Genomic DNA, 7,935 nt, shown 5'->3' on the forward strand with positions numbered 1-7,935 from the left:
CTTCAATACACTCCTGCCTGTCACTCTGAGTGGCAGCTCTGACGTCTTTCTGACTTGACAAGAATTGGGGTTTGAACGTTTCCCAGAAGGCCCCGCTCTGGGACAATTGGCGATGTGCCGTGAAGGTGATGGTCGGACCCCAGACTCTTCCTCTTTCTCTCTTTCATTCCCGGCTCCTGAGGCAGCTTGTCCCCAACACCCTCTCCACTCCACGATGACACGTTGTCTTAGCCACTAGAGACCCCAGCATCACCGGGCCACCCCATGTAGACTGAAGCCTCCAGAACTCGGATTCAAACTTGAACCTTTTCTCTTTATAAGTGGATCGCCCGGCATATTTGTTACAGTGATGGAGAACCGGCCACCACCATCTCCAACACAGGACTGTTGCCCTTTAACCCCTAACAATGTCCTTGTCACCAGGACCCTTGGAACTCCTCAAGGGCAAATTCATTTCACAAGAGCCATATTTCAGAAAGACAGTGGTCACCTTGAAAACCTGGTCGGCACACATGTCCCCAGGTCCTGAGCTCCGTTCACAGCTTCCAGGGAGGCTCCTCCTGCCTCTCCAGCTCCTGGGCTCCAGGTGGCCCTGGGGTGGTGGCCCCTCACTGCAGTCTCTGCCTCCGTCTCCTCGGGGCTCCTCCTCTGGGTCTGTGTCCCCTCCTCTGTCCCTTGGGAGGACACGGCCATGGCATGAGGGCCCCCTGACCCAGGAGGAGCCCATCTCAGGACCCTCCACTGACCACCTCTGCAGAGACCCTGTCCCACACGAGGTCCCTGTCACAGGGAAATAGGACTTAGACAAACATTTTTGGACAAGCCGGCATTTGTTGGTTGGTACCAGGGATTGAACCCAGGGGTGCTTAACCCCTGAGCCCCATCCCCAGCTTTTTTTTTATATATATTTTATTTAGAGACAAGGTCTCCCTAAATTGCTGAGGCTGGCCTCCAAGCTGTGATCCTCCTGCCTCGGCCTCCGCAGTCTCTAGGATTACAGGCCTGCACCACCCACACCTGGCCCCCACTGGATCTTAAGAAGGGATTTTTGTACCAAATTGCCTTGAATCTGCCTCAGAAGCCGCTTCTTCTTAAGAACCAAAGCACCTTTTATTTACCAGGGAACCCACGCCACTCCCTACCCATCATCAGCACATAAAATCTGCCAAATCGATGCGCGTTTAACTGAAGCATCAACCCATCATTTTTTTTTTTAAAAGAAAAATAACTCTTTTTTGCACATCTCTGCAGAGCGGGTCTGAACCTATCCATGCCCTTTATCGCAAAACCATACAGAAAATAATATTCTTTTTTTTCCCCTATTTCATACATCATTTGCTGAAATGCCCTTTCCGACGGAATAGAATAGAGAGCTTTAGGGGGGGGGGGAAACGCTGTAGAAAGTAAATGATCTTCTCTCTTCGCGGGAAGACCTTCTTAACGACCGCGGAGAGTCTCACAAGGCAACCCCGAGGCAGCCGGGCTCCGGTTTCATGGGAACACAGAGGCCTGGACCCCGGAGGCTGCAGCGAGGTCCTCCCAGGGAGTCGGAGGCTCAGGAAAAGGAGGTTTGCAAAGCCTCTCAATTGGCTTTATTAAGACTCTATGGAGGTAAAACGTAATTTCTTTTCTTTTTTTTTTTTTTTGGGGGGGGGGTGGGGGGGTACCAGGGATTGAACTCAGGGGCCCTCGACCCCTGAGCCCCGTCCCCAGCCCTATTTTGCATTTTATTGAGAGACAGGGTCTCCCTGCGTTGCTTAGGGCCTCGCTTTGGCTGAGGCTGGCTTTGAACTCGCCATCCTCCTGCCTCAGCCTCCCGAGCCGCTGGGAGGACAGCCGTGCGCCACCGCGTCCAAGCGCACGGGCTCCGCGGTGCTTGGCTCCTGGCCCTGTCACTGACAGCCCTGCAATGGCCCATCTCGTGTCACTTAAATAAGAGAGCTGTGAGCCTCTTCCCTGTTGTGGAGACTGCTGGAAAGAGTCCTCCAAGAATTGACTGGTGCTGTTTTAGCTCCAGAAACAGGAGAGCCCGCTCTTGCGAGTCCCTCTGCCAAGAACAGAATCCGCCGTCAACTCCGCATCAACCCATTCCCTAAAGGAGGCTATTGGTCTCAAGTTCCTCCGTTTGGGAGTCCAAGTGCTAAGGTAGGCTGAGGCCATAACTTGTTTCGATAAATCAGCCAGCGACATCCGTCCAGCGCAACCCCTGGGGGCCCAAGCTGATTAATACGTTCATTGCAATTTTTTAAAAAATCACTCTGGACACGGTGGTGCCCGCCTGTCATCCATGAGGCTCCGGAGGCTGAGGCAGGAGGATCACAAAGTGGAGGCCAGGCTCAGCAACTGAGTGAGGTCCTCAGCAACTTAGATGGTTTGCTCACAGCAATTCCGAAAAGACTCCACGTAATTAACCCTGATGCAATTCCTTCCGGCCTCATCCAATGGGCAGCGTGTCCTCCTGTTGGTTCAAGGACGATGCTTACTGCAAATCTAGAGCCCAGGAAGGACATCCCCCAGTTAGACCCTTTATCACGAATATGCATGAATATGTAGCAAAAAAAATCAATAAAATAAATCACACCGTGATGCATCATTATCATGCACCGATAAAAAAAATGGGGAAAAGGGGGAAAACGGAACAAACCGCATGTCGGAGATGGGATTCAGGAGATTTGCAGATTCACAAAATCAAAATAAGAGAAAAAGCAGACGCTGCTCTTCCCCAGACTGGCCACTAGATGGCACCGTGCGCACGCGCATCGCCGGCGGCCGCGCTGTGCAGCGCCTCGGGTCGCTCCCGGGGCGTCACCTGCCCATCAAATCCCAGCTCCCCCCGGGGTCACCAGCTTTAGCATCGCCGGGGTCGACGTGCACGTCCCAGGATGTCCCCCGGCTATTTGCAAAGTAGCATGCAGTTCACTGGGTCTTAAAAAAGAAAAAATCCACCGGGATCCAAATTTCAAAGCTGATGGTACTTTTTACAAAGGGTCTGGTCCCATTTCTTGTTTTCTTTTTTCTTTTTACTTTTTATTGGTGGAGGGATGGAACCCAGCGGTGCTTCACCCCGAGCCCCAGCCCGGGTTCCTTTTTCTTTGTGAGTCAGGGTCTCCCTGAGTGGCTTAGGGCCGCCCTCAAGGGTTGAGGCTGAGTTTGAACTTGTGATCCTCTAACCTCAGCCTCCGGAGCGCTAGGATTATAAGTGACATCGCGATCCCAGACGCCCGCCCTGTGGGTCCTCGGCAGCGCCACCCTGAGGTTGGTGAATCCCAGGCTCCGTTGGTGAGGTGTCAGGACGCTGCATAATGACCCCTCCTGGGGCCCCTGTCCCTGCCAGAAGGAAGAAACAAAGAAACAGGTGTGACCCTCCCTGGGGGTTCCCCAGGGCGCATGGCAAGCCACACAATGAGTCACCTGCTAACAAACACGCTGCTCACCACCCCAGGGCGGTCTTTGTGCAGAGAGTTAAACACAGAGCTCCAAGCAAGCAAGGGGGGCCTCCAAGCAGGCAAGGGTAAGGAGGAAGTAGTCCGAGAGGCACTTAGTGGGTGTGGTTGATCACTGTTGTCCTCTGCTTTTTCCTGAACAAAAGACCTGACAGCAACAGTCACAGGAGGAAATGCCTGGTGTGGCTCAGGGATTCCCACCCGCATCATTGCATTGCTGTCTTTTAGCTCAAACGAACCCTCACACAGAGCTGTGACCTAGAAGTGGATTAATCCACTTGAATGGACTCACTGGGTGGTGACTGCAGCAGGTAGGTGTGGCTGGAGGAGGGGTCCCTGGGCTGTGCCTTTGGGGTCTCTGTCCTGTCCCTGGTGAGCAGAGCTCTCTCTGCTCCCTGGTGCCCTGTCCTGAGCTGCTCTCCTCCTCCAGGCCCTGCCGCCATCTTGTTCTGCTCCCCTTGGGCCAGAGCCATGGAGTCGGCCCACTATGGACTCAACCTCCGAGACTGTGCCCAAAAATTGAAATAAAACTTATTGAAAAAGTGATGAGGATGCTTGACCTTACTGAGCCACACCCCCAGCCCTTTTTAGTTTTTATTCGGAGACAGGGTTTTGCTACGTGGCTGAGGCTGGCCTCCAAATGCTGAGCCTCCTGCCTCAGCCTCCCAAGTGGATGGGATCGTGGGCGTGTACCACTGGGCCTGGCTTCACGTACTTTAATTTTCAGTCGATAACAGCACCTCTAGTCCAATAGCCCTTTTATTTATTTGTTTCTTTCTTTATTATTTATCTGAGCACTTCGCCGCAGGTACATCCTGAGCTATAAGGGAAATGACATCATTTTTCCTTTAGGAAAAGGCGAAATCGCTCCTGGGGAGGATTACGATTCTCCTGCCACGCCTCTGAGCTTGGGGACCCTGAGGGCAGGTCACCTGTGACATTGTCCCCACCTTATGCAGGCAGGACCTGGTGCCAGGAGCCTACCTGTGCACACCTGCCCAGGTGTGGTGGCATTTGCTCCCCGGCCCAGGTGTGGTGACATTTGCTCCCCGGCCCAGGTGTGGTGACATTTGCTCCCCGGCCCAGGTGTGGTAGCATGTCTGAGATGGGATTAAATAAATTTGCAGTTTCACAAAATCAAAAACTAGAAACAGCAGACGCTGCTCTTCCCCCATCTGGCCACTAGATGGCGCCGTGTGCTGGCCTAGTCCCCAGCAGGCGGGAGGTTGGAGGCGGGAGGCTGGAGGCGGGGAGAAGGGAGGACCCAGGGGCCACCTCCGTCGCTGTAGGAGGCCCTCGGGTGCTTTGCTTTACCCTGCAGCACCCCGAGACTGCGTACCTCTCTGCACCCCTTTTATGAGCCCCGTCTGTCCAGGTTCCAACATCCCACCACAGCTGCCAAAGGCGCACACCTGTCAGCCCAGCAGCCCGGGAGGCTGAGGCAGGAGGATCGCAGGTTGGAGGCCAGCCTCTGCAACTCATTGAGGCCCTGAGCAGCTCAGAGAGACCCTGTCTCTAAATAAAATGCAAAATATCTTGCATTTTTAAAGCAAATCCGCAAGAAGTCAAGACATTCCTAAGTACTCTGGATCCAAGAGCATTCACGATATATAGCATCTCATTAAAAAAATGGTCATGCATATGAAAAAGCAGGGGTACTTGGTCCATCTTGCAGATAAAAGAGTCAGGGTCGGGGTGAGGGTGGGGGGTTCAGGTGAGGGGTTAGCAAAGATAAATGTCGATCAAACTCCATCTATGGGTACTGACCCCAGAAATAGGGATCGGTAGGCAGGGACATCTGATCCCTGAATGTGCATCCCGTATGTCCAAGACGTAGCCTGGGGAGGAGAGAGGGGCAGATGTGAACCTCAGGCCTGCACCAAAACTCTGCAGGTGAAAATGCAGAGCACGAGGCTCTCAGTACATCAGACCCCAGGGAGAAAAAAGATGAGCAAACCTGAAGATATATAACGTCCAAATAAACCACGCATAACCGAGGCCAGAGGGGGAATCGTGTCCTATGCAAGAAGAATGATTCTGTTTTGCAATGAAGGAAACAAAGGATGTGGAGACTCCAGTCTCCTCCTACCTGACTCCATTATGGAAAAGATACCCCAAATCCTAAGCTGAATAAACCTTTAAAAAAAAAAAAACATTGCTTATCTCAGTTATTTTGTTACAGTACCAGCAAGCTGATGTCTGCAGAATCTCCCTCTGCAATATGTCCTTTTGTACATGCGAATGTTCCAGAACCTGAGATGCAAGATACTTCCCATGGGAGGATTTCAGATAGAAGACACAGGACCCAGATACATGTCCACTAAGTGGAGCCCACAGAAGTGGGTCATCTCTACCCTCAGGACCAGGTAGGAAAATGCACAAAATCTTCTCATTGAGAGAAGGCTAGTGGTCCTAATAATACATTGCAGCCCAGAATGGTGGGCAAATGCTTATGGTCCCAGTGACATGGGAGGCTGAAAAAGGAGGATCACAAATCGGAGGCCAGCCTCAGGAACTTAGCGAGGCGCTAAGCAACTTCAGGAGACCCTGTCTGTAAATAAAATATAGAAAGGGCTGGGGACGGGGCTCAGTGGTTCAGCACCCCTGGGTTCAATCCCCAATAGGAAAAAAAAATACAGAAAATAAACAGATACAAGAAAGTGGATCACTCTTGGTCAGTATCTGGAGACGGGTAAACAGTGGGGAGTGTGTGTGGGGGGGGGAGCCAAGATGTGCATCTGCTACATTGGCAAACAGAAAGGGTGACCCCTGGGCACGTGGCCCAGGGTCTGTCAGCCTGACAAGTCACAGGTCCCCTCTGTGCAGGGCTCCGGGTGGCCAGGGCAGAGGATTATTCCGGGTCCAATTGCAGCTCAGGGTCAGCTGTAGGACCCTGCAAAGGGAGTGAGTACCCACCCTCCTGTAAGCAGGTGTGCAAATCAGGTGCGTCCCCGTGCGTCTTGGTCACGACTACCTTAAGGAGGGCCACCCAGCAAAAAATGCCAAGGGGGTGGTGACGTGTTTCCTAAGACAAAGAAAAAAATATGCAGCAGATGGGACTTCCCAGTGGAGGGGGTGGGGGCTTCCCTGGCCCAGCCAAGCTGTCAATCACCCCGAGCGCTGCCGCCTGCCACCTGCCATGCGCGCTCCAATCTGCTCCAGGATCCGCAGCTGCTGCTGCCGAGCGATGTAAATATTCCCTTTTCCTAACGTCTCCTGTATTTTTTTAATGTGTAATTTTAATATTCCTTTTTTCCCCTGAGATTTCCGACGTTTTTTATAATCATGTCACTTTCATATCGCTTTTTTTTTTTTTGCTGAGATTTATTTTTTGAAAACAGGAAATCTTAATATTACTGTTTTGTAAGCTTTGCTGGTATTTGTTTGTTTGTTTGTTTGTTTTTTGGTACTGGGAATTTTACTCTGGGGCACTCAACCCCCTGAGCCCCATCCCCAGCCTTATTTTGTATTTTTATTGAGACTCAGAGTCTCACTGAGTTGCTTAGGGCCTCGCTTTGGCTGAGGCTGGCCTCCAACTTCCAATCCTCCTGCCTCAGCCTCCCCAGCCACTGGGGTTACCCTTTTTCTAAGGCTTCCTATATTTGTAGAAAACGTGTCAAAACATGTAGAAACGCTTTTTTTTCTAAGCCCTCCTTTATTTTTAGAAAATTGCAATCTTAATATCATCAGTTTCAGATTCCCTGCACTTTCAGAAAATCTGTCATATTAATATCACATTCTTTGCTCAGGATGATGAAATTATTTCTGAACATAAAATAACAAAGGACATTCATCTGGAATGACTGAACGCCCCAAACCCGTTCTTCCTCATTTCATTACAGATATTTAATACAGATGTCTACGTATATCTGTATATTTTATGCTAAATTGTCACTTTTCAAACACCAAGCCAGCATGTCACCCCAGAGTCTTGGCAGAATGGGGCAGAAATCATTTTACTTTCAAGAATGACATAAACTCTTGCCGACTCACGTTCTAAAATCAGTCATTTGGGGGCTGGGGGAAAGGGGTCTGATTGCTAAAGGAGCAGGACAGAGTTCTTCTGCCCCGTGGAGTCACCTCTGGGACCCACCAGGACGGTGTCCTCGCCAAACCAAGACTCTGAGGATTATGAGAACTGACAGTCCCCCGGGAGAGCGAGCTGAGGAGGTGAATAATTTATCCGGATCAATATTTTTAAAAGGGGGAAAAAATAGAAAAACCTCTGTGGCTTTCTTTCTGAGTCATTCCTCTCTAACATCAGAACTCTTCCTTTGGGGACAGACTCCAGCACATTTAGTAGGGAAAAAAAAAATATCATTTGGTGTGAAGTTGTCTTCAATTATTTCTCCAAGTTTAAAAATCTAGGTCAGGGCTGGGGATGTGGCTCAAGCGGTAGCGCGATCGCCTGGCATGCGTGCGGCCCGGGTTCGATCCTTAGCACCACATACCAACAAAGAAGTTGTGTCCGCCGAGAACTAAAAAATAAATA

The sequence above is a fragment of the Urocitellus parryii genome, chromosome X (assembly GCF_045843805.1).
Source record: "Urocitellus parryii isolate mUroPar1 chromosome X, mUroPar1.hap1, whole genome shotgun sequence".
Classification (NCBI taxonomy): Eukaryota; Metazoa; Chordata; class Mammalia; order Rodentia; family Sciuridae; genus Urocitellus; species Urocitellus parryii.